General features: G+C 40.9%; 1 long non-coding RNA gene across 1 annotated transcript in view; it reads right to left on the bottom strand.

The window, feature by feature from the left end:
* Positions 1–23,532, bottom strand: part of LOC309563752 — a 46,752-nt gene that overhangs the window by 17,726 nt on the left and 5,494 nt on the right. Inside the window, exon 2 of the long non-coding RNA XR_014225739.1 lies at positions 913–1,099. This is a non-coding gene — a long non-coding RNA (uncharacterized lncRNA). The remainder of the gene's footprint in view (positions 1–912; positions 1,100–23,532) is intronic.

Here is a 23,532-nt window from a genome sequence, read left to right as displayed (position 1 = left end):
ATTTCATCACTATCTTTTCAGCTTATTTATTTATTTATTTGAAACTTGCACACGAGTACTTTCTCACAGTGGTCACAAAGAAATAGCCTTGTTCACAAAAGGATTATTTAATTTTATACGTGCACTATTTATTTATATTTATTTTTATTCACTGTTTTTCCAATCATTCACACTATGGCACATGTATTTTAAAGTGACAAGGTGTCACTTAGAGGTAGCGCCGGGGCAACTTCTTTTGCACTTTCAACTATGGGAAATCTTGTTCAGCATAACGTGGCACTGCTCTTCGTCTTTAACATTGGCGTCTATGGGAAATATTGGTCAGCTTGGCATGGCACTGCTCCCAAACCATAAGTGTCAGTGACACAAAACTTGGGGAGCACCTAGAGGGGACTCAGGACTAAAGTGGAGTATGCCTGTACACTACACTGACTGCACTAAACTAACTCAACTCACTATCCACTAACTACCTGCCTAATCTCCATTATCACACACTATACACAGCTGCCTTGTAAGCAGCAGCCTTATGTAGTGTGGGACGTGGACTTAGGCCCTCAGCCATAATTGGCTAAAGGCACCCTACCTTTGGCCAATCATGGCTCTGACAGGACATTGTGCTGTGATTGGCCAAAGCATACAGGTCAGGTGCATGCTTTGGCCAATCATCAGCAATCAATGCACTGCAACAGCGCAGTGCATTATGGGGCGCTCATCGGCGGGCGAACTTCCCGCCAAACGCCCCTGCGAACACACAAACAGCTGATGTTCGAGTCGAAACACAGAATCCATCCCTAGTGAAAATCTTCTACAACAGTATAGCTATAATGTTGAAAGCAAAATGTAATCATATGTAAAGTTTAACCCAGTTATGTATTCATTTGAAACAATTTTAAGTGTAAACATCAATCATACCTCGGTCTGTCCTTAATGTCACTTTCTTTTAGTTTTGTACACAACCAATCCTTTCTTCATTGCACATTACACTGGAAGCTGATTAATAGGAGTGGGGAAAACAGTGTTGATTACATCAGTGATTTATTGCTTCCTCGCTCTTCAATCACAGGATTGGGTGGTCCTTGACCAAACTGTCTCGTTTTACCTGCAGGTGAGAAAAGTGTGGTCAGAACATGGTTATACTCTCTGTCAGGATCACTAGATTAGAAAAATGCCTGAACAAAATATTTTTGGCATGTAAGAACATCCATATTTACAGTACATTCTGTATTTCAGCTCTTAATTTAGCTGCTTGCCTTAAAGTGGTTGTAAACCCACTTTAAAGACTTTTACCGGCTATAGGTAAGCCTATATTAAGGCTTACCTATAGGTGCTATAAATATCTCCTAAACTTCCACCGTTTAGGAGATATTTACAGTGCATGCAGCCAATGACGTTATCGGCGCATTAGCTCTGAAGGAACGGCCACCCGTGCCGTTCCTTCAGAGCCCTATGCAGTGAACGGCGGCTCCAGCGCGGGAGTGATGTAATTGCGCCTCCGGCCAATCGGATGGCCGGAGGACGCGAACAAGAAAGCAGGGCGGCTGAACAGCCTGTTGCTGAGCGGGCGACACTGCGGGGGCTTCGTTTTAAGGTAAGTATTTTATAATGAGCTAGTATGTGATTTATGCTAGCTCATTATGCCATTGTCTTTACAGGTTTTTTTTTCTTGTTTTTTAATGAGGGTTTACTTCCTCTTTAACTTCCTATTTTAGGGCTTCATTCACATGGGGAGTTTACCAGCTTTGGGATGCACAGATGTCTATTGGGATGCAATGGCTGTACGGGCACAGACGCTGTGTTGTAATATGACATCTGTATGGGTATGGGTGCCTGTTCAGGAACTCACACTGTGGGCACCTGCAAGCACCTGCACCCACATGGATGTCATATTGGGATACAGCAGTTGTGTCTGTGCAGCTGCTGCATCCCAATAGACATCAATGGGATGCAGGGCCGGATTAGGAGCATCATGGGCCTGGTACTGAGGATTTTGGTGGGCCTTTTTTTATGGAAAATAATAAAATGAAATGCAAAAATTATTCATTAAAACAAATAAAAAATATTAACAAATTAAATTAAATAGATAGAAAGGGGGGGTCAGAGGGAGAGAGGAAGGGTGAGAGAGAGGGGGGGCGGGTGGGAAACAGAGAGAAAGGAAGGGTGAGAGAGAGAGAGAGGAAGGGTGAGAGAGAGAGAGGGAGAGGAAGGGTGAGAGAGAGGAGGGGGGCTGAAAGAGAGGAGGTGCCTTTGGATAGTTTTAGTGGGGCAGTACTGTGGCATGCATCGCGTGCCACGGCGAACTCTGGGTGGAGGCACATTTTGGTAACAGTGGGAGGGGCTGTCCTACACACGACACATGGGAACATCCGTGCTCTGTCACATCTGCATGATGTGACTGGAGCCTTAACCCCCCCCCCCCCCCACACTCACCATTGCAGTACAGGCTAATGGCAGGCTAAGTAACTGTGGCAGGCAGGGCTTGTTGTACATCACCAATGTCGGCAGCATTCAGCGATAGGGTGGATTTGATTTAGAGTACCTGTCTGACATGACAGGTCCTCTTTAAATGTAAGGACTCATTCTTGCTGGTAGTTAGTGTTGAATTGTGTGAAGGCATCAATGCAGTGCATGGTATCTCAGCTTGCAGAGCTTGGATTCATAGAATGAGTTTACCAAAAATGTAAACATTGCAGAATATACAGCCTCATGCTACATAACTAAGCTCGATTTCATGCTGAATAAACTAAATTTTTAATGTATCCTTAATAGAAAATTATCATTAGATAGAAGAAAAATGGGGGAAATGGCTCTGCCTTCTGGCGGTGATATAAATAAGGGTAAAATGTATATAATATTATGATGTGTATAATGATAAAGAAATGAGGAATAAAATATGAAGCAAAGCTAATGTACAGTATACAAAATATATAAAAGATTAATAAATAAATATTGTATCAACTAGTCAATATAATGGCATGTGCATGAGTGCCTATAGGTGACGTGTGCACATAAAGGTAAATATATAAAAATGACAAAGTGCTGATAAATATATAAATACTGTAAACAAGGATGAAAATAAATATGAAGCAAAACTAATGTACAGTATACAGAATATATAAAAATTAATAAATAAATATTGTATCAAATGATCAATATAGTGGCATGTGCATAAGTGCCTGTAAGTGACATGTGCACATAAATGATAAATATATGAAAGTGACCAAGTGCTAATAAATATATAAATAATTATTAATACTGTAAACAAGGATAAAGTGATATGGATAAGTGATGATGATGTAATAATCAACAGTAGTGACTTAAGTAAATATAAAATATCAATGGTGAATAAAGTGACGGTAAGTTGATATAAAGGTGACTCGGTGACTATAAATATCCAAAGAATGATGAATAAGGGGACTTAGTGGCTATAAATGTCCAAAGAATATATTAAATAAAGTATTGTATAAAAAATAACCGCGCTAAGCACAAACGTGAAAAAGTGAATAAACCAATGTAATGACAAATTAAGTGTGAAAAGCTGCAGCTGTAGTGGGAAACACCAAAGAATAAATGCAAAGAAGAGCCGCGCTAAATTGAAATGAAAATGATAGTAAATCAAACTGTAAATAGTGATAACAGTAAACTGTGCTGGAAGTTATACCATAATACCCAATTGTGGAACCTTCTTCCACAATCAGTGCTGCATGCTATGGTAATACAGGGGGGACCCGGAGCAGGCAGCTTTACTCGTGCCGGGCCCGGACCATTTAGTGCGTTGGCTGGTTTACAATCACGGCTCCCTGCTGGACTTGTTTAGACCGTCTAGAGAGAGGCACCACGCCACATACAGGATTCTGTTGGAGTTCCCAGTTTTTGTCGGATGCCTATCTTTAACTTTCTTCTGGTAAGCGTTTAGCGTGCCCATAGCATGCAGCACTGATTGTGGAAGAAGTCACAATATTTGGTGGAGGATTCTTTTCTTGCACTTGGCACCCAATTTTGGACTTTCACTGTTCCTTTATGGACATTATTTAATAACAGATTGTTTTTTTGTTATATATCCAATTGGTTATTATGGTATAACTTCCAGCACAGTTTACTGTTATCACTATTTACAGTTTGATTTACTATAATTTTGTCAATTTAGCGCGGCTCTTCTTTTGCACATATTAAATAAAGTGACAAAATTCTTCATGTAAATAATACACAATGAGGGTGACCCTGTGGTGGGTGGTGAAGTGAGGTGCTCCGTGACCCCTATGGGAGCCCACTCACCAGAAATACCCACCCCACACAGGGGTATAGAGCGGGTATGTAAATAGGATGTTGGTCCCTCAGATGGATCCTTGTTCCCTCTGTAGGTCCTTGAGTAGACGTGCTGGAGGGTCCCTGTAGGGTACCAGGGTATATCGGGATTCCTAAAAGAGGATGGCCAGGGTCTGGTGGGGTCTTGTCTGTATGGGGTAATGGCTCCAATGCTCCAGAATAAGGTCAACCAGTCTCAGCGGGACAGATCATGTACACATAGGCCATACAGGATAAGGAAAAGGCACATAGTGTAATACTGTATGGCAAGTGCTTTATTGAAAATCACAGGTAAAGGGTACTCACGATACAAACAAGCGGTGTACGATAGGTCTGGAACGCAGTGCGTTCCACGCCAATGCCGGAACAGGAAGTGATGCGACGGCGCTGTACGCATTTCATAAGCATACGTCTTCAGCAGCGTCGGGTCACTTCCAAATGACTCCCTTAAATATATGCGGTTACTAAGCAACGGATGGAGTAAACAAGTCGAGCATCCGATCAGCGGACGGGAAGGAATCAATGGACTACAAAAAGATGGCGAACTTGGAAATAATGTAAATAAAATGTAAGTTCAAAAAAGAATAATTAGTCCAGAAAAAAGAAATGATATGATATAGGCTGATCCAGGATATAACGCCCCTTATAATCATCTAAAAATAAATTAATAAATATATGTCAATAATTAGGTGAAAACATATACAGTGCATTGCGAAAGTATTCGGCCCCCTTGAACTTTTTGACCTTTTGCCACATTTCAGGCTTCAAACATAAAGATATAAAACTGTAATTTTTTGTGAAGAATCAACAACAAGTGGGACACAATCATGAAGTGGAACAAAATTTATTGGATATTTCAAACTTTGTTAACAAATAAAAAACTGAAAAATTGGGCGTGCAAAATTATTCAGCCCCCTTAAATGAATACTTTGTAGCGTCACCTTTTGCTGCGATTACAGCTGTAAGTCACTTGGGGTATGTATCTATCAGTTTTGCACATCGAGAGACTGAAATTTTTGCCCATTCCTCCTTGCAAAACAGCTCGAGCTCAGTGAGGTTGGATGGAGAGTGTTTGTGAACAGCAGTTTTCAGTTCTTTCAACATTCTCAATTGGATTCAGGTCTGGACTTTGACTTGGCCATTGTAACTCCTGGATATGTTTATTTGTGAACCATTCCATTGTAGATTTTGCTTTATGTTTTGGATCATTGTCTTGTTGGAAGACAAATCTCCGTCCCAGTCTCAGGTCTTTTGCAGACTCCATCAGGTTTTCTTCCAGAATGGGTCTTCCCATCAATTTTAACCATCTTCCCTGTCCCTGCTGAAGAAAAGCAGGCCCAAACCATGATGCTGCCACCACCATGTTTGACAGTGGGGATGGTGTGTTCAGGGTGATGAGCTGTGTTGCTTTTACGACAAACATAACGTTTTGCATTGTTGCCAAAAAGTTTGATTTTGGTTTCATCTGACCAGAGCACCTTCTTCCACATGTTTGGTGTGTCTCCCAGGTGGCTTGTGGCAAACTTTAAACTACACTTTTTATGGATATCTTTAAGAAATGGCTTTCTTCTTGCCACTCTTCCATAAAGGCCAGATTTGTGCAGTATACGACTGATTGTTGTCCTATGGACAGAGTCTCCCACCTCAGCTGTAGATCTCTGCAGTTCATCCAGAGTGATCATGGGCCTCTTGGCTGCATCTCTGATCAGTCTTCTCCTTGTATGAGCTGAAAATTTAGAGGGACGGCCAGGTCTTCGTAGATTTGCAGTGGTCTGATACTCTGAACCTCTGGAGAGAGTTTGCTGCACTGAAAGTAAAGGGGCTGAATAATTTTGCACACCCAATTTTTTATTTGTTAACAAAGTTTGAAATATCCAATAAATTTCGTTCCACTTCATGATTGTGTCCCACTTGTTGTTGATTCTTTACAAAAAATTACAGTTTTATATCTTTATGTTTGAAGCCTGAAATGTGGCAAAAGGTTGCAAAGTTCAAGGGGGCCGAATACTTTCGCAAGGCACTGTATATATGCCTGATTCAGTGCTTAGAGAAATAGAAACCGCATGTAATACAGCCAGGAGGGGTGCATAAAAAGTTAATATATAAAATGCAAATAATAAGTATGTGTGGATAAAAACAGGGGAGATATTTATTATTTAGAACAAAATTGGTAAACGTGTGCATTAAAAGGTGAGGGAGACATCTAGTGGTTAAAATGGAAATTGAGTTGGGAAAAAGTTAAAATGGTATTAAAAACAATAAAACAATGAGGAAACTATTGTATGGAGACTATGTGTATAATAAATATATACACATAGGGAGGAGGCTGATATGTGAGAATGGATATAAAAGAGTGACAAGGTATATAAAAAATATAATGTAGTATAAATAAATAGATAAAATGGTTAAAATGTGGAATCTTGGTATAATAATATATCATATAGAGTGAACAAGGAATATATAAATATGTAATAGTATATTGTAGATAATGGCCTAAAATTAGTGAAAGAATATATAATATATAAAAATGAATAAATATATATGTTGGTTAGAAGACTAAAATATAAGTGGAAAATGAAGTAAGGCACAATTTTATGTATGGGGAATTTATTGGCAAAAGATATTAAAAAATTAAATTAGAAATCTAAAAATAGATATGCTAAAAATGTATAAAAATGGTATAAATATATAGAAATTGGAGTCTAAAAATTCGAAATGAAACAATTAAGATCGATATCAAGGTTTAAGCCTCTTGGCTGGAGTGTAATAAGTCTGTATATCCAGGCAGTTTCATTTCTGGAAATTTTAATCTTCTTATTCTCTCCTCTCCAATGTCCAGATATAGAGTCAATTCCGCAAAAGGTAAGTCCACTGGGATCTTTGTTGTGTACCTCAGCGAAATCTCTGGACAAGCTGTGTTTTGGAAAGCCTTTTCTTATGTTGTTGATATGTTCTCTTATCCTGATATATAGAGGCCTGGTGGTCCTTCTGACATATTGTAGCCGGCAAGGACATTCTATAAGGTACGTAACATGAGTAGTTTGGCAAGTAATTAATTTATTAATATTGAACTATTTTCCATTCCATCTGGACTTAAACTTTAAAGTTTTTTTTTTAGGTTGATGTCTTAAAGTGTTACAAGGTAGACATCTATTATATCTAATAAATCCTTTCAAATCTGTAAACATTTTTATGGGTTTCGAAGGGTCTACCATGTTATGTACCAGTTGGTTACGCAATGAAGGGGCTTTTCTGTAAATTAATTTAAGTTTTGCTGGTAATAGCTTAGACAGTGTTTTATCTGACTTCAATATCTGCCATTATTTCCTAATGATACGCTCAGTCTGTCTAAGGTTCCTATGAAAACCAGTGATAAAAGCCGTATCTTCTAGGTTGTGAGTGATCCTTATTATGTAGTAGATCTTCTCTGTTCATATTCAGTACTGTTTCCCTAGTGTTGAGTAGTTTTTCTTTATTGTATCCTTTCTCTACAAATCTGGTGAGTAGCACATCTGTTTGCGTTAAGAAGTCTTCTAGATTGTCGCAATTTCTTCTGATTCGGATTAACTGGCCTTTCGGGATGTTCTCCTTCCAGGTAGTATGGTGACAACTGGTGGTAGGTATGTAACGGTTTCTGTCCGTGGGTTTAAAAAAAGTTTTGCTTTTTAGACAGTGGTTGTCTTTAAAAATGTGTAAGTCCAGACAATTAATATGCTCATGACTCCAATCTCCTTGTGAGTTTAATACCGTATGAATTATCATTAAGTTTTAAAAAGAATTCTTGTAAAGTTTCTTCAGTGCCTTCCCATAAAATAATAATATCGTCTATGTATCGCCTATAAAAGGTAAGTTGCGGAATGTCCTGTGTATAAATAGATTCTTCCTCGAGCATATCCATAAGTAAATTGGCGACACTGGGTGCATAGTTGTAAGAATCCTGGACTTCTTCTTAATTCCGGACTTCCTCTTCCTGGTTGCGTTCCACCTCTTGGTCAGGTGGAACGCATGTGGGTGTGGTGACGTTGACGTCGCGCGTGACGTCATTCTTGGGCGCCGCTCACAGCGCCTATTTCAACTAGTGGTTTGCACAAACAAATTGTTCATGCAACCGCTCATAGCAGTCACCTTACCGGACGTCTGACCCCGCACCGCTAACTTACTCATCGGACCGGAGCATCTCTTACCAGCTGCTGCCAGTCTCCTCTCCTGAAACCCTGCTTGCCGCTGCCTCTGCAAAGTTGCTACTACTGATAAGTACCCCACAGGGGACCCCATATCAATACCATTGCTTCTACCATCATTATACCTCTACCCTGCTCATATGCACTTTGCACTCTAAGAAGGATACATTCCCCTGTAATGTCTGCTTGCAAATTTCTGTGCATAACTACTAGGTTGTATTACCAACCATTACTGCCTACTAATCACAGTGCTGCATATTAGCTACCATTACTACCTGCTATGCACATTGCTGCATATTATCAACCATTACTACCTGCTAATTACACTGCTGCTTATTATCGATATGCTGTGCTTCTGCTAGCATTTGTGCTTTGTGTGTCCAGAAACTGTTTCCAACCACTGTGATGAGTAAAGAGAGTTAGGTCTCGGGTGACTTAACATATTCTCTGCAATACTACTGAGTGGTTTTCTGCAGCTGAAGATCCAACCCCCTAATTATAGATAGCAGAGCGTTACAATAGTGTGCTCCCATGGCTACCCCTTTTGTCTGTAGGTAGTAGTCTTGGTTGTACCAGAAGAAATTATTTCCCATTGTTAATTTCAGACCTTCCATGATGTATTGAATTTGTGTATGTTTTAATTTAGTTCTCTCATGTAGGGCCTTGTTCACTGCCTTAAGACCATCTGATTGCCTAATACTTGTATAAAGTGAATTGGCATCGATAGTAGCTAAAATACATTGTTCAGGAATCTGTATTGTTTTGAGTGTCTTAATTAAATCCGTACTGTCTTTAAGGTATGATTTACCCATCTTGACTGCAGGTTGGAGATAGTTATCCAAGTACTTGCCTAATCTTGAAAACAATGAGTCTACTCCACTCACGATTGGCCTGCCGGGAGGTCTCTCTGAATCCTTGTGGATTTTTGGTAAGTAGTATATCACAGGTGTTTTACTGGATTCAGGCATTAAATATTGTGCTTCTTTTTTATCTAGTATACCTATATCTTTTCCCTTTTTCTCTGAGTTTCTTCTTGTACAATTTTGTAGGGTTGCCTCTTAATTTTTCATAGGTGCCTTCCACTTGTAGTAAGTTGGCCATTTCTTGCTCGTAATCTTTTTTGTTGAGAATAACCAATCCCCCGCCCTTATCTGCGGGGCGGATGACCATATCCTTCTTTTTCTCCAATTGTTTAATTGCATGTTGAATTTGATTGTGTTTTTTGGGATGAGTGTTAATGTTGCATAGGTCTTCTTCAACCATCTTCTTGAAGGCTCCCATACATTCTCCACCTGGTACTTGGGGGTTGAATATGGAGTGATTCCTGAGGCCTGAGTGAATAAAAGATGGATCCGATGCAGTGTGTGTAGGGCCTTTGAGACTAAAAAACTTTTTAATGTTGAGTTTCCTCATGAATTTGTGTAAATCAATAAAAACTTCAAAGGGGTCTACTTCTTTGTTGGGGGCATATTTAGGACCAAGATCTAAAACATAAAGTTCCTCTCGCGTAAAAACAATATCTGTCAGATTAAAAATACCTTGTCCTAAAATTTGCGTCTTCTTTTTCTTTCTCCCCCCTCTCTCTTACCTTGTGTATGCTTCCTTCATCCCAAACACTTCCATCATCCCGTCACTTTATTCACCATTTATATTTTATATTTACTGAAGTCACTACTGTTGATTATTACATCGTCACTTATCCATATCACTTTATCCTTGTTTACAGTATTAATAATTATTTATATATTTATTAGCACTTGGTCACTTTCATATATTTATCATTTATGTGCACATGTCACTTACAGGCACTTATGCACATGCCACTATATTGATCATTTGATACAATATTTATTTATTAATTTTTATATATTCTGTATACTGTACATTAGTTTTGCTTCATATTTATTTTCATCCTTGTTTACAGTATTTATATATTTATCAGCACTTTGTCATTTTTATATACTTACCTTTATGTGCACACGTTACCTACAGGCACTCATGCACATGCCATTATATTGACTATTTGATACAATATTTATTTATTAATCTTTTATATATTTTGTATACTGTACATTAGCTTTGCTTCATATTTTATTCCTCATTTCTTTATCATTATACACATCATAATATTATATACATTTTTACCCTTATTTATATCACCGCCAGAAGGCAGCGCCATTTCCCCCATTTTTCTTCTATTTTTATATAGTCTTTGGCTATATTTTAGGGAGGCACCAGCCTACTACTCATTATAATTTTTTTTATTCCAGTATATTACCATAAGCGCGGAGTCTACTATCTTTTATCTTTAGATAGAGTTTTACTCCAAAAGCTTTCAATTAAATACTTCAGCCCTGGAAGGTTTTACCCCCTTCCTGACCAGGCCATTTTTTGCGATAAGGCATTGTGTTGCTTTAACTGACAATTGTGTACCCAAATACACTGTACCCAAATACTGTCGAAATCTGTCGGCCATGCAGTTAATGGCGGTGGGACATTCTTCTGAGACAGTATGGTGACAGGCCTTGCTTGTACATGTGCTGGGAAGAGGACTGTTGCCCGTGCGTGTGACAGCGGGACAATTCTCTGGACTGGCAAAGAGGGACAGCTGGCTCAAGGTGATAGAGGCGTAGCTGGGGCCCTGCTACAAGCAAGAAGAGTGGATGCATGTCTGGTGAGGGGCATGGCCCGCTTTGCAGTAACTTCCATGCTGGCTGAGTTGAGAGAGAGTGGCATTGAAGGGGTTACTGCACCGCACGGGAAAGCGGGCGCTGAAAAGTTCAGCCTAGCAGGAGGAGCCACCACCAGAAAGGAAATGTGGGTGGAGACGTCGCTCACGCCCAGCCAATCAGGAGTGAGAAGGGAAGTCCATAAATTACTTTCGCCTTCGGGTTTGACAGTAGTTGTACTGTTAGAGGGGGGCAGCTCCAGGCCAGGCGAAGTACCTGTAAATTATGGCCTTTCTTTGGGGTTCGGGGTGAGCACATGCGATGTGATTGAAAACAGCACACGTTTGGCAGCTGATTTCAATCTATGATTTTGGCTGAAGTCAGCCTCTCTGTCTGTGGCCAATCACACACAGAGTTCTGTGTTTACAAAAACACAGAACTCTATGTATTGTGAACAGCTATCTGGCTGTTTCCTCTCCCTGTTTTGCAGAGAAAACGGACAGACAGCAAAGTATAAGCAGGGTGAAAAAACAGCCAGATCTGTTAGTTAAAGCAGCGCATACTACTTACATTACACCTGTTAGGCACACAGTTAACCCTTTGATTGCCCCCTAGATGTTAACCCCTTTTCAGCCAGTGTCATTAGTACAGTGACAGTGTACAATGTCAGTTAGTGTACCATCAAGCCAGCTTCAGCTAGCGCCAGATTGTCCGCCACACTATCACAGTCCCACTATAAGTTGCTGATCCCCGCCATTATCAGTCTAACTTCGTAAATCCCAATATAATTTATACATCATAGTTTGTAGACGCTATAACTTTCGCACAAATCAATATACACTTATTGGGATTTTTTTTTTTTTACCAAATTCATGTAGCGGAATACATTTTAGGAAGAATCTCGATTTGTTTATTTTTGTATTTGATATGTTTTATAACAGAAAGTAAAAATATTTTTTTATTTCTTTAGCAACAAAATAAAAAAACCAGTGATGATAAAATTCCACCTAAAGAAAGCCCTATTTGTGTGGAAATAAGGATACAAATGTTCATTTGCGTACAGTGTTGCATGACCATGCAATTTCCTGTTAAAATAGCTCAGTACTGGATAGCAAAAAAATGCTCTGGTCATGAAGGGGGTAAAACCTTCCAGAGTTTAAGTGGTTAATCTAACCTAGTGTAGCACTGCCCGCTAGGGAGCTGCTGAGATTGAATTCCCCTGGGTTACCTATAGCAATAATCTGTAGAAACTTATCAATTTAACACTTGGCTCAGACAATGAACAGTCCAGGAGATTTGTTTTTTGTGTTTTATTTTGAACTGGGATGGGAGAAGAGATGAGTGGGATACTCCAACTATGAACTATGCACAAATCCGAGGACAACTGACTGTAGTGTGTGCGGCAAGGCCACTGCTTCACCTTGCCACTGAAGTGAAGTAGAAGATATGTTCCTGAATTGATTCCTCTTCAGGGTCCTAACTTGGCACCCCCTTTCTCACTTCCCATGCATGCTAGCCCCCGTCCACTGACTCTCAACTGGAGTGGTCCCCTTCCGGGGCAGACCCCCGGTAAGCTTCCCGGTACTCATGGACACTGTTTTTCCCTGGGTTGCTCTGCCTTCAGCTCCACTTGTCAGTATGCTGGACCTCCGGGCTCAGCATCACACTTTGGTCCACTAGGCCAACCGCCTGTGACCACCTTCCACATAAGACAGGAGGAGAGATGGCCGTCACCCTCCTCCTGGGACCTGGCTTCCCACCCAAAGACACCCTGTCACATGTGCCCTTGGCTTTTATGACGTATCCCAAGATGCACCACTGCTTGTGCCAACCTACTGGGAAAGCCACAAAAGCCTGTGTGTCACTAGCTGGGTTTCCTCCACTGTCCAACAGGCTCCCCTATTTGACACAGTGGGGACACTCCCTCAAACCAAGTGAATCACACATGGACACATGCAACAGGCCTAACTACTGATCAGGCTCCCCTGATAAGCAGATGGAGCAAACTATTGTTTACCTAGCACTTATCTAGGAGGGTGCTACACTAGTAACTGGAGGAAGTTGTACACATGCTACAGCCATGATGTTTTGCTTCACAGCAAAAATGATACCTCCATCATATCTGGCAGTGCTGCGGCAAAAGTAACGAATTCAAGTGATTGAGACCGTAACCGTGTGCAGTGCAGCTGGAGGAAGTTGTACATATGCTAAAGCAACGATGTTTTGCTTCACAGCAAAAATGAAACCTCCGTCATATCTGGCAGTGCTGCGGCAAAAGTAACGAATTCAAATGAATTCAAATGATTGAGACCGCAACCGTCTGCAGTGCATGTGGTTGCAGCGTGGTGGTGCAGGCTTCTTAGGGTCAATCAGGTGGTGAGAAGGCAACATATCCTAAGGGCTAATTCACATTTGTGACTTGGGGGGGGGGGATTACACATAGGCAGTTGAGCTGCAATTTTAACAGCCCCTGATCACCCTCTTTGTTCCAAAAGAGAAGCCGGCCAGGGTTTTACACATGTCGTGGATGTGATGCTATGCAGCAAGAGTTGTATCTCTTGTGGTGTTTGGTGGGTGGTCCTGTCACCAAACGCAACCCATAATGACTGGGGCTGCACTGCAACCACATGCAATGCAATTGTGGCACATTGCTGTGGACTTTAAGCGGTTAAAACAGGCAGCGAAAAGGTAAAATATCACCTCACAGAAGCCTGTCAAACACCCTCTGAGACACCATGGAGCCCTTTTCAGGGGAGGACTATGGGCTGCCTCAAGTGTAAACAATTTCTTACCCAGATAAGTTGTTTTGAAAGAGTACATTTAACTGGGTGTCCAAGATGACAATCAAAGGCGACATAGCCAAGGACCTTGTGGCCACGTCCATTAGGGTGAAACGCGTCAAACTGACTTTTTGGCATTGACATCCTACTGCTGTGCAATTCCGGGTCGCCAGCAGCATCGTATGTGAGTTATAGAAGTAGAAGAAGAAGAAGTAGAAGAAGAAGAAGTAGAAGGAGAGCCAATGCGCTACCAATGGGGTATGCGACGTATGGGGGGAAGTGAATATGTAAAATATAAATCGAAATGTGTGAACAAATAAATGATGTGCAGAAAGAGCAGCCAATTGTGTAGTGTCACCACATATTTAATGTAATAAGGATAATATAAGAATCTGCACTACTTTCTCAATGGGCAAAAAGCCCACTGTGATAAAATTCCTAGTGTGTTCAAATAATATAATAAATATTTTCAATGTGTATAAAAAGTCACATAATCATAGTAACTGAACAAAAATATATATATATATCACAGATAAAGTAACTGTGTGCAAAATATGTGCAAATCACCTCTTTATCGGGTGTATAACAGTGACAGTGCAAACTGAATAAAGCAATGAGTTTCACAATCCACTAATAAATTGCGATCCACAATAAAATATACATAAAATGAACTATATTGCACTAAGAAGGTAACAATCATATAAAAGTGTCCATGTGCAGGTGCAAAATACAATAAATATATTGCACTAATATAATCTGAACTGAAAAAACTTAATCGCAGCAAAGTGTCCATGTGCACAGTGCAAAATATTGATGAATCAAAAAAAGTGCTTCCAATGTAAAAACCATGTGAGTCTTCGATTGTCACAAGGTGTGTCACCATATTAGTGAATCCCAATGACCGCAATCCTAAAATGAGTGTAATGGCCGCTCACCTCCACTAACACTCAAATGAGCGTTATTTGTAAAGCAGGCTTTGCTCTGGGTGATCCTTTCTGCAGGAACGGGTATGCTCATTAATCCCCCCGCTCATAAATATGGACCGGTTAAATGGCTGGTATCACACTACTTCCAGAGGCTCATAGAGAAACTTCCTTTGTATTCCCCCTCATGATAAGGATATAAAAACAGGACAGCCTCATTGTGTAGTATGTAAAACGACTTTATTAAATAAAATAGTGCAGACCTACAATATAGTAAGAATAGGCAGGTACACACAACCGCCAATCGCGGTAAAACTTCCGGTCTCGGCCGTAGACCGGAAGTGACGTCACCCGCCTCCTCCGGACTTTTTCAAGGGTGATGCGATTTGCTGTGTATTATTTTATGATTTGTTTCAATAAATGTACTGCACCATGATTTTACTTTTGGGCTCTGGCTCAGCTACTTTACTTTATTCCCAGTTGGATACATTTGCGGTGATTCAGTGGAGGATTCCCTTTGGTTTTGACATCCTGAATAATCCTTGGCTTTGTACGACTAAGGCTTTTTTGCTACTGTAATGGTCTAAATATTCTCCAATGCAGCTTTCCCCAGACTGAAGACTTCCTGAGGCCCCTAGCTTGACCTCTCCCTGTAGCTCCACCCCTTCCTGGCCAAAACACCAATTAAAAGTCCCACCACTTATATTTTCTATAGTACTGCGCTAAAAACCCCTCCTTGTCCCAAACCCCTTTAACCCCGGTCATGCCGGCCCTCCGTCCATGTCTCTTCTCTCCTTTACTCCTGGCCTCTCTGGTACAGTAATCCCCCTCAAGGGTTAACGGATGGCTGGATGGACCTCAGATAGGGAAGTGACCAGTGATTTCCAGGACCAGGCTGCGTTTAACTTATACCAGAACCCCCAGGCATAGAAAAAATAAAGGAAGAATCTGATGCTCTCTGATAGAATATAATGGGAGATTTATTCATAGAAAAACCTTACAAGTAAAGCACTTTAACAGTGCAAGCTGTCTCGCAGTATCCGAGTATCTCACAGGAGAGGATGTGACGTATGACAGACAGGCTCCGCCCCATATGCGTTCTACCTAAGCAATCAAACACTGACTTCATCGGTAGGTTCCCAAAAAGAGTCAGAATGTCCGCTGCAATATCGCAGCCCCGATTTAAGTCCCCGATCGCTGCCATTACTAGTAAAAATAAATAAATAAAAATACATGAAAATATCCCCTCGTTTGTAGACTCTATAACTTTTGCGCAAAACAATCAATATACGCTTATTGGGATTTTTTTTTTTTTTTACCAAAAATATGTAGCAGAATACATATTGGCCTAAGATGATAAAGAAATTCGATTTTTTTACATTTTTTTTTATTGGATATGTTTTAAAGCGGAGTTCCACTCATTTTTGTGTTGAATAAAAGTCAGCAGCTGCAAAAAGTGTAGCTGCTGACTTTTATAAAACACACACTCACCTGTCCCACGGTCCAGCAATGCGGCCGCCCGAAGCCTCGCTTCTCTCCCTCGGCTCTCCACGGCCCCGACATTGCAAGTGTGGGCACCCGGCTGTGACAGCTTGCGGCTTCACAGCCGGGAGCGCACTGTGCATGCGTGAGACGTTCAGCGCCTCCCCTTTGGTCGGGCAATCTTCTGGGAAATGTGACGCATCCCAGAAGACTGCAAGCAGGGAGGGGGGGGGACTTCCATTTGAGCCGCCTAGGTGGCCCAAACGGAAATGGTAGCAGGTACCTGTCAAAACTAGGTACCCGCTCCCCCCCTCAAAAAATGACATGCCAAATGTGGCATATTTGGGGCGGAGGAGTGCTTAAAGTGGAACTTCCCCTTTTGGGTGGAGCTCCACTTTAACCACTTGCTGACCGCCAGCAGTACATATACTGCGGCAGGTCGGCTCTGTCCCGCGAAACGACGTAACTTGACCGCTCCTGGTGTTAACCCCTTCCCTGCCAGTGTCCTTAGTACAGTAACAGTGCATATTTTTAGCACTGATTACTGTAATAATGTCACTGGTCTCCCCAAAAGTGTCAAAAATGTCAGTTAGGTGTCCGATCTGTCCGCCGCAATGTCGCAGTCCCGCTAAAATTCGCTGATCGCCCCATTACTAGTAAAAAAAATAAATAAATAAAAATGACATAAATCTTTCCCCTAGTTTGTAGATGTGATATCTTTTGCGCAAACCAATCAATATACACTTATTGTGATTTGTTTTTTAACAAAAATATGTAGCAGAATACAAATTGGCCTAAAATTATGAAAAAAATTAGATTTTTATTGGGAATGTTTTATATGTTTTTTTATGTTTTATAGCAGAAAGTGAAAAATATGTTTTTTTTTTTTTCAGAATTGTCGCTCTTTTTTTGTTTAAAGCGCAACAAATAAAAATCGCAGTGGTGATCAAATACCACCAAAAGAAAGCTCTATTTGTAGGAAAAAAAGGACATCAATTTTTTTTGGGTACAGCGTCGCATGACCGTGCAATTGTCAGTTAAATTATTGCACTGCCAAATTGCAAAAAATGGCCTAGTCATTAAGGGGGAAAATCTTCCGGTCCGAAGTGGTTAAAGCAAAAAGTAAAAAATGTTTTTTTTTTTTGTTTTTTTTTTCAAAAATGGTCGGTCTTTTTTTTTGTTTATAGCGCAAAAAGTAAAATATGCAGAGGTGATCAAATACCTCCAAAAGAAAGCTCTGTTTGTGGGAAAAAATGGTCATACATTGCATGTGGGTACAGTGTTCCACGACTGCGCAATTGTCAGTTAAAGTAACGCTGTGCTGTATTGTGAAAAATGACCTGGTCATAAAGGAGGATAAATCTTCTGGAGGTCAAGGGGTTAAATACCCACAGAGGACACACTGCACAAGAAAATAATCTGCCTATAATGAAGTCACCAGTGGCCTAATAACAGAAAATAACTTACTAATCCTGGATGCATTTGCACAGTGGTTGTTATATATTTACACTAATGAGCATAACTAAGGTAATACCATATTAGCAAAGGACAGACAGAATTGCTAGAATATTGGACTACTACAGTATGTTTGATGGAAAAGTAAATTACACATTTCAATACCCGATCATCTGCAGTTGCTTTTCATTAAAAAAAAAAAATATATAATAAACATTTTTTGTTAATTAAGTTAGTTATTAAGTTAGTTAGTAATGGGGGCGATCAGCGATTTTTAGCAGAACTGTGACATTGTGGCAGACAGATCAGACCCTTAACCGACATTTGTGACACTTTTTGTGGGGACCAGTCACATTACTACAGTAATCAGTGCTAAAAATATGCACTGTTACTGTACAGGCAGGGAATGGGGTTAACACCAGGGGCGATCAAAGGGTTAAATATGTGCCTAGGGGATGCTTTCTAACTCTGTGGGGGATGGGCTCCCTGGATGAACACAGAGACCTGTGTTCCTAAACAGGAGGAACACAGGATCCCTGTGTTCATCACTGACAGAACAGCGGTCTGCCGTGTTTACATCCGCAGACCGCTGTTCTGTCTCCACGGGAAGCGATCGCGGGTGCCCGGTGGATATCGCGGCCACCGGACCCGCTGTTCGGCTCTCCCTCTAGCCAATCTGTGTGCGCGCTCACACTAACTGCTACACGAAGCAACGTACATTTCATGTAACAGAGCCGACCTGCCGCAGTATAACTATGGCGGCTGGTCGGCAAGTAGTTAAAGTGGTTGTAAACCTTATACATGTCCAATGCTGGGACGTGTGCTGTCTATCATAGGTAGGAGCCAATCCAGGAGGTGGGGCTTGTGTGATGGCGGGCACCCGGCGATTCAAATTAAAGCCCACACAGCCTGTGTAATGATCTGGCCGGCTCTCCTCTTCTTGCTGATCCCCTGCACTGGTGAGGCTGCATCGCTCGGCACTGGTCAGGCTGCATCGCTGGGCACGAGTCAGGCTGCATCACTGGGCAGTGGTCAGTTTGCGTCACTGGGCACTGGTCAGGCTGCATCGCTGGGCACTGGTCAGGCTGCATTCTGGGCACTTCTCAGGCTGCATTGCTGGGCACTGGTGAGACTGCATTGCTGGGCACTGGTGAGGCTGCATTGTTGGGCACTGGTGAGACGTCATTGCTAGGTACTGGTCAGGCTGCATTAATGGCCACTGGTCAGGCTGCATTGGATGGGCACGGGTGAGGCTGCATTGCTGGGCACTGGTGTGGCTGCATTGCTGGGCACTGATAAAACTGCATTGCTGGGCACTGGTTAGGCTGCATTGCTGGGCACTGGTTAGGCTGCATTGCTGGGCACTGGTTAGGCTGCATTGCTGGCCACTGGTGAGGCTTAATTGCTGGCCACTGGTGAGGCTGTATTGCTGGCCACTGGTTAGGCTACATTGCTGGCCACTGGTGAGGCTACATTGCAGGCCTCTGGTGATGCTGCATTGTTTGGTACCAGTGAGGCTGCATTGCTGGGCACTGGTGAGACTGCATTGTTGGCAACTAGCCAAACTGCCTTGCTGGGCACTGGTCAGGCTGCATTGCTGGGCAGTGGTCAGGCTGCATTGGATGATGGGCACTGGTGAGGCAGTATTGCTTGGCACCGGTGAGGCTGCATTGGTGGTAACTGCTCAGGCTGCATTGAATGGGCACTCGTCAAGCTGCATTGCTGGGCACTGGTCAGCATGCATTGCTGGGCACTGGTCAGGATGCATTGCTGGGCACTGGTGAGGCTGCATTACTGGGCACTGATGAGGCTGCATTGCTGGGCACTGATGAGGATGCATTGCTGGTCACTGGTGAGACTGCATTGCTGGGCACTGGTGAGGCTGCATTGGATGGGCACTGGTGAGGCTGCATTGGATGGGCATTGGTGAAGCTGCAACAAATGGGCACTGGTCAGGCTGCATTGCTGGGCACTGGTCAAGCTGCATTGGATGGGCACTGGTAAGGCTGCATTGGATGGGCACTCGTAAGGCTGCATTGGATGGGCACTCATAAGGCTGTATTGGATGGGCACTGGTAAGGCTTCATAGATGGGCAGGGCTGAGCCTTTCATTCTTTATGTAGCGCACTCCTGAGCCCTGCATTCTTTATGTAGCACTCCTGAGCCCTGCATTCTTTATGTAGCATGCTTTTGAGTGCTACTTAGCCCTGCATTCTTTATGTAATGCGCTCATTAGCCCTGCATTCTTTATGTAGCACGCCCCAGAGTGCTACTTAGCCCTGCATTCTTTATGTAATGTGCTCCTTAGCCCTGCATTCTTTAAGTAGCATGCTCCTGAGCCCTGCATTCTTTATGTAGCACACTCCTGAGCCCTGCATTCTTTATGTAACACACTCCTAAGTGCTACTTAGCCCTTCATTCTTTATGTAGTGTGCTCCTGAGCCCTGCATTCTTTATGTAGCACGCTCCTTAGCCCTGCTTTCTTTATGCAACGCACTCCTGAACTCTGCACTCTCTTTTTTCTTATCTTCATAACATTTGGTAGTCATATCTCAAAAAATTCCAAGAAGTGTCTTTTTTTTTATTATCTCATGGATGAAATGTGAGAAATACCGTGTATATCATACAATCATTCCATAAACATATACTACATACACTGCATATATAATTTGAGGAAAATATGCTTATAAAATAGTTTACTATTTGCCAAAAAAAAAATATGTCCCTGGAGTTCATTTTAAAAATCTGGTCACCTTACCCTAAAGTCTGTTTATATTCCAGAAAGTGGATAAACCCAAAAGGTTCCTCTTTTTTCCTGAGGTGTGTGTGGCTGCAGGCTGAGTAAAATGGAGCACCGTGGGTAATAATTCCAAAAGCGCATATTGACCTTCTTATCTACATAAGAGGTCACACTGGGAAAGATTTACTAAAACTGGTTTGTGAGCATTTGAATGGGGAAAAGCACTGTGGAGCAGGGCAAAAACCAGTTGGGGGAAGGGGCAAAATTTCATATTCACTTTATATAGCCTATATGTCACTTTGAGTATATAGACATTTATGTCTATGATACATTTATTGGAGTTGATTATCAGGGATTAATTTATTGAGTAAAGTTTTGAGCGCTTTATTGATTTTGTTCCCAAAAGCTGATGTTATAACCACCATTATCCATGGTAAATGGTTTGCCTCAACCCTCTAACTACTACATCTGCAGGACAGCTTGTTCTGTTGAAAAACAACAGACTTACTGGCCGTAATACCAGGTAAAAAAAAAGAAGAAAGAAAGCCTAAAAAAGAAAACGAATACGCCCAGAATTGGTAAACTGCAATAAAATAAATGTTTGAGGTTTAATACCACTTTAATTTATCAGATAATCCACCCACATCGGAGCTTTTCATTTTTCCGTGATCCGTCATTTTGCAGTTTGTTTATAAAGCAAATATTTCCGTCATATTTCCAGGTGAAGAAAAAGGTTAGAACAATACCGAGTTTATGGCATAATTTTATTGAATGTGCACACATTGTTCTTCCCCTGTTTACTTTTCAGAGCTAACCCAGATAGGTATTTCAGTGCCGACCAGTATTTCCTCCTTACACAACAAAGACGTACAAGAGAATACTTAAGGTTAACGCATATTGTTTATGTATTACTATGGGAAAAAAGTAAACTTCCTGATATCTAGTTGATGCAATTTATTCATTTCATAATTACAGATTAGGTTCTACAATTGCACAAAAAAAAAAAGAATATATATATATATATATATATATATATATATATATATATATATATATATATATATAAATAAATTACTTGTTTGTGCAATTGTATTACCCAGGAAAAGGATCCAATTTGTGTCACATTTTTATTTCATAATTACAGATTAGGTTCTACAATTGTACAAAAAAAGTGTATATATATATATATATATATATATATATATATATATATATATATATATATATATATATACGTATATATGTATATAAATAATTTTTTTGTGCAATTGTATTACCCAGGAAAAGGATCCAATTTGTGTCACAGTTTCACCCATTTTCGGCTAATATACAAAAAATAGTTAAGAAACACTGGCCTATATTGAGAGAAAATTATTCCAACATTCCTGAATTCCATGCACCCCCACTATCATCATACAGAAAAGGTAGAACCCTACATTATAGGTTAGTTAGGACTGACCAGTATGTTGAACCCAGCCCTATTGTGACATTTTTAGGAACAAGAAATACAGGTTCATACCCATGTTTATGTTGCATTCAATGCAACTCAATGATCAAAGGAAATAATTTTTCACATCCACGTAGAGGATACAATATAAAAATTAATAATCATTATACATGCCAATCATCATATGTTGTGTATATTATCAAGTGCCCATGTGGCTTGTATTATGTTACGAAAACAACCCAGAAGGTTAAAGATCGTATTGCTCACCATAAATACTCGATTAGGGACAAATTAGTACAACTGCCATTAGCAAGACATTTTTTGGAAACGAGGTGTCCCAATTGAGGTTTATGGTTATAGATAGTATACAAAGAAATAGGAGAGGGGGGGAACCGAGAATTACAGCTGAGAAAGCAGGAGGTCCAATGGATTCATTTTTTAGAAACTTTGAAACCAAAAGGGTTAAATTCTGAGCTTCATTTATACCTATTCTTATGAATACTCTTTTGTGATCTAAAGTATGTAAGTCAATGTTCCTTGTATTTGCAACAGTGATAACAGTAATGAATATATGATTAACATTTGGGCTTTGATAACTTATGTGTGTATATTGTGGCTACTATCGTGATAAATGTCTTCTTTTTTATCAATAAGATAAAATAAACTGGATATTACTAATTGTATTGGGGGAAGGATTCAACACTTGTAACCTTATCTCAGTCTTCTTAATGACTGATTGGAGACACCTATTTTAAATAATTAATGATTGACGACTTGGTGGGTTCCTGATTGATGTTACGAACATATAAGTCTTTATATGTGTTAGATGCTTTAAGGCCCGTACACACGTACCGATTGTCGGCCGTAAATGTTCGGCCAACGTCCGATCGGCTGATTGTCGGCTTGTTAGTATGATGCTTCCGACAACCGACTGCGACTTTTCGGCCGAACAAAATCTGGTGTGCATGCTATAAAATTTTTGTTGGCCGTCACCAGAACGGCCGATTGTTCCTCAGTCAGTACAGATTTCGGCCGACAAAAGCCAGATGAGCAAGACTGGGCATGCTCAGAGAAGAAAAAACACAAGGAAAGTCAACCATCACATGACATCATCACTTCTGCAGTCGGTTGTTGTTGGCCGACAAAATTCGTGTGCAGTCTTGAGCACTTTTCAACCAACACGACAGCACTGGACAAAAGACGGCCGATCGTTCGGCCGACAATCGGTACGTGTGAACGAGACATTAGATGTGTTTCTGTCTGAGGAAGGGCATTATGATGAAATACACTGCAATTGTACTGGTACATACTTTTTGGATGTTTTTCCAATAAAGGAAAATTCTTAAGTGCAGAAATCCCTGTGGACTTTATTCTATATATATGTAGCCGGTGGGATGGCTTGATTGCTTTGCACATGAACTAATGGAAACAATGCTGTAGTGCTGCTCACCGCATCTGTGATATATGTGTGTATGTATGTATATATTATATTATTTTGCATCCAAAGTGTACATAATACATGAATAAGACTTTTTTTAAATCCTTCATGATGC

The sequence above is a fragment of the Pelophylax lessonae genome (assembly GCF_965119305.1).
Source record: "Pelophylax lessonae genome assembly, chromosome: 9".
NCBI classification, from domain to species: Eukaryota; Metazoa; Chordata; class Amphibia; order Anura; family Ranidae; genus Pelophylax; species Pelophylax lessonae.
The sequence above is the reverse complement of the archived record's forward strand: the minus strand, read 5'-3'. Positions and strand labels throughout refer to the sequence as shown.